Source organism: Suricata suricatta, chromosome 7, assembly GCF_006229205.1.
Source record: "Suricata suricatta isolate VVHF042 chromosome 7, meerkat_22Aug2017_6uvM2_HiC, whole genome shotgun sequence".
NCBI classification, from domain to species: Eukaryota; Metazoa; Chordata; class Mammalia; order Carnivora; family Herpestidae; genus Suricata; species Suricata suricatta.
Genome location: NC_043706.1, coordinates 90,372,503 through 90,377,338, shown reverse-complemented (window position 1 = coordinate 90,377,338; position 4,836 = coordinate 90,372,503).

The window sequence follows — 4,836 nt, the reverse complement described above, 5'->3', positions numbered from 1 at the left end:
GAGCCTGCGTCAGGCGGCGGCACGCGCACACCTGCCCGCCGCCGCTCCCGGCCGCGTCATTGGCTGCCCGCCCCGAGCGCGCGAGATTGAACTTTCCCTTCCTTCTCGAGCCCGGCGTGCGTGCACCGCGGTGGCGGAGGTTTCCCCGCGGGCCCGGGACGACGCGCGCCACCTCCTGCCGACCCAAGGGCGCGTCCCCGCTCGGGGTGTGGGCGCGCCGTCGCTGCCGCCTGCAGCTCTCCTGAACCCTTCGACTGACTGGGCTTGTCACTCTGATCCCGTCGCGCGCAGCGCCTGATCCTGGAGGAGCCTTAGCTGGTGGTCCCTGGGGTACGCCTGCAGGGACGTGGGAGCCAAACCGCAGGAAGGTATCAAATCGTATCCTCAGCCGGGGTTGTCTTCTGCTTAATTAACAAACGCTCTGGAGGTGCCACGTAGGAGTGAACTGCTAACTGTGCAAATCCAAGTAATAATGCATGTATCTCAGGATCCACTGAGTGTCAGAAGTTTAGGGAACCTATTGTCAGGTGCTCCATATTGTACTTTCCGTAGACAGTAATTACTCGACCTCAAATTGGATACAAACCTTAATTATTTCACAAAATAGGAGAGATCTGTGGCCCCAAATACTGACATATGCATACCTAACCGTGGTATTTTGGTGTATCTTCCCAGTCCTTCACTGCCTTCTCTCCTACTGTTTTATACTTCATGACCTCACAGTGCTTTCTTGGCAACCTTTCTCTTTTTACTCCCAGAACTGCTGGGAGCCATCTCTGAAGTAAGGCAGGTTTGCAAGGTCTCCCACCCTCAGATGGCAACCTGCATCTACGCTCACTCAACCCCACTCAGTTGCTGCTTGAGCACCAACCTCCAAGGCACCTGACAGACAGGTATCAGGAGTGACTTGCCTTCTTATGCTAAAAATATGTGAATTGTACCTTATGAAAAAACTTGTTATAGGAGTTTTTTCTTTTGTGATTGTGGGAGCAAATGTTGCATTTCCTGAAGAAAACCTGTTTTTCCTTTCCTCGAGAAAGCAGGCTATTGACCCCTGCTCACAAAATAACTAACTCTTGCCTTTGCTATGCTGAAAACATTGCCTTGTATTTGAATGCTAAAGATCCCTTCCTTGCCCATGTGATAAGCATCTGGTCACCTACTTCAATCACTGTTGGTAAAAATTATGCATGAGTCCTCTACCAGTCTATGTTCAGGGAAATTTTTACATACCAATGAATTTGTCAATCAGAAATCATTGTCTAAGGAATTGCCAATCCTGTTTTGTATCCCATACACTTTTTCAGTAAAAAAAGGCTGACTCTCCAGTCAGAGCAGAGATGTCTGCTTGCAGTGCAGAGAGGCCTGCCTGCTGATCAGAAAGAACAGGGTGGCTCCCTCATTCCCCTCCCCTTTTGCTGATTCCCATCTCATTGGTGCCAACACAGCCCATCCTTCAGGAGAACCCTGGACCTGCTGGGGCAGGACTCTGGCGCAGAACCAAGTAGTCCCGGTCAGCCACATAGACTGATCTGTGATCTGGTCTGATCCTATACAGACTACAGACAGTCCCTGATTTACATAATTTAACTTAATTTAATTTAACTTTTTTTGACTTTAAGGTGGTACGAAAGCAATAGGCATTCAGTAGAAATCAGTCTTCAAAATTTTGAACTTCGATCTTTTCTGTTGCTAGGGTTATGTTATAGATTCTCTTGACGCTGGGCAGCAGCAAGCAGTTCATCAGTCAGGGATAACCAAGGTCTAGAAAAAATGTTTCTGGCTTGGGGATGAAATAAGTGCAGACAAATTTATCAGAAGCAAAAGCCTGTTGTGACTTCCCCCCAAGAATTTTCCAGAATGATTACTTTTGGCAAATTCTCTAAATGGCCACCCAACTTTCCATTGAGCTCGTGTAGATTGTTATTGACTTTAAAGATGATTTTTCATTAGCAAGTACATAAAGTATTTCTTACTGAGTAGGACAGAGGATTCTTTTAAATACAGTTCTTAGTTATAACCATTGTATCAATCGGTTGCAACGGATTTGTTATAACTTTACACTATATTCCAAATATAATCTAGTGGAAAAGGATGTAGACATTGATCACTAAAAATCCAAAGCAGCAATTAATTTGATATCACCATCTAAAATATTGTATACTTTGACTTAAAAGCATTATGGCAATTTTTAATTTATACGTGGAACTTACAAATGATGCATTTATAGAGTTGGATTTATTTTCTTCCAATAACTTTGTCTTTTAGGTATATGACTTTGGGTATATTTATGTAATACTTCTGTGAAGCCCTGAGAAGAATTGCAAACAAAATAAAAATTAAAACAAAGGCTCCTTGCTAAAGCTCAGTTGCTAAAGCTTCCAACTATGATTTCGGCTCAGGTCGTGATCTCATGGTTTGTGAGTTCAAGGGCTCTGTGCTGACAGTGAGGAACCTGGTTGGGCTTCGCTGTTTCTGCCCCTGCCCCATTCAAGCCTGCACATACAGGCACTTTTCTCTCAAATAAACATTTAAAAAATAAATTTGTTAGGAAAAAAAACATATTAAAACATAACCTAGAATTGGTATCCCAGACAAATCAAGAGGTAATTTTTCTTTTGGATTTCAATATTTATCATCATGGCATCATGCTGTTGTCACAAAAATGAAAAACGGGACATTATAATATTTAATGTATAATTTCATATCAGGTGCCAGGAAAGGTAGATAATGAACTTTGATAAACTAAACACTTGCTAAAGAATATCTTAGTATGATTAAGGGTGGATAAAAAGTTATGAAATTTAAAGGCAAATGAATTTATTAGCTGTGTATGGCTCTTGGCAATTTTTTTCTAAAATTATGTTTTTGGGCGCACTTGAGTGGTTCATTCAACTTGAGGTCAGGTCATGATCTTACAGTTCACGGGTTCAATCCCCGTGTCAGGCTCTGTGCTGACAGCTCGGAGCCTGGAGTCTGCCTCAGATTCTGTGTCCCCCTCTCTCTCTGCCCCTCCCCAACTTGTGCTCTGTCTCTGTCTCTCTCAACAATGAATAAACATTAAAAAACATAAAAATGAATATTAAATGAATAAAAATAAAAAAACATTTTTTACCTGAGACCATGGTGAAAAGTTACTTTACTCTTACAATTATATCTGATAATTACTCCCTGAGAGAACAGGCTCTATCTTACTCTTCTATCTCCAGTGCTTGCAATAGTGCCTGCTACATAGAGGGTGTGAAAAAAATGTTATTTTAGTTTTTATTTTTATTGTTTTATTGAAGTATAATTAATACACCATTATATTTGTTTCAGAAAAATTTATTTTTTAAAGTTTACTTTTAAGTAATCTCTTTACGAATTGTGGGGCTCAGACTCACAACCCTGAGATCAAGAGTCGCATGCTCTACCAACTGAGCTGGCCAAGAACCCCAGAAAAATGTTGGTTTTTAATTAGTGCGTAAGAATGCACCCTGTTACGTTTTTGAACAAATGATTAACAAGAAGATACAGAATGCAGTTGCAGTGTGTTATGTCTCATCCCTGCCTTTTAAATGACTGGAGTATAATGGCTACTTGGCTGACTGAGTTTGTGGAGCATGCGACTCTGGATCTCTAGGTTGTGGGTTCCAGCTTCCAGCCCTATGTTGGATGTGGAGATTGTTTGAAAAAAAAACTTTAGGGGCGCCTGGGTGGCTCAGTCGGTTGAGCCTCCAACTTCAGCTCAGGTCAGATCTCATGTTCGTGGGTTCGAGCCCCACGTCGGGCTCTGTGCTGGCAGCTCAGAGCCTGGAGCCTGCTTCAGATTCTGTGTCTCCCTCTCTCTCTGTCCCTCCCCCTCTCATGCTCTGTCTCTTTCTGTATCAAAAATAAATAAAACATTAAAAAAAAGAAAAAAAAATTTTTTTTAATAAAATAAATGGAGAATGTGAAAGTAAATCCCAGGTATTGTGTCCTTTCGTTTATCAGTTACAAGTACTGAGTATTATAATACTGAAAACTAGGTTCTTTACATGTTTATTTTCTTGTTCTACAACAATTTTAAAATAGGGTTCAAGAATAGGAAAGGAGCACCTGGGTGACTCAGTGGGTTAAGCGTCCAACTTCGGCTCAGATGATGATCTCTCAGTTCGTAAGTTCAAGCTGCCTGCACCGTCTCCGTCTCTGTGCTGACAGCTCAGAGCCTGGAGCCTGCTTCAGATTCTATGTTTCCATCTCTCTGCCCCTCCCCTGTTTGCGTGCATGCTTGCTCGCTCTCTCTCTCTCTCTCTCAAACAAAAAGACATTAAAAAATATTAAAGGGTTGTAAGCCCTTCTGACTGACTCACAGCCCCACCCACATTGGTTTTCCCCCCCATTATTAGCGTAAAAGAAATAACACTAGTCACAAATGTTTGCTTTAGAATTATGTATGCCTATCACAAATATAATTTATCTTATTTTTAAAATTAGAAGTTTATAAAGGAAGCACTATCCCCCAAATTATAAGGTATCTATTGGACTCTCTCTCACCTATAGAAAAGAAAAATGAAAAATGGGTGAAAAGTTTCGCTTTCATAAAAATTATGACAAACATGTTTTGCCTCTAACTGATAAAAATCCTGAAGTTTGACAGCACACTCTTTTGGCAAGGCTATAAATAAACCACTACTTTCACAAACTGCTGTGGGAGTGGAAGAGGGGCACAGCATTTAGAGAGAGCGATTTGGTGAAATCTATTAAAACTATAAATATCCTCTATGCCTAGCTATCCCTTTTCTGGGAGATTATCATACAGATATAAGTGCATACATAGCAAATTACATCTGTACCTGGATTGAACATGTTTATCAT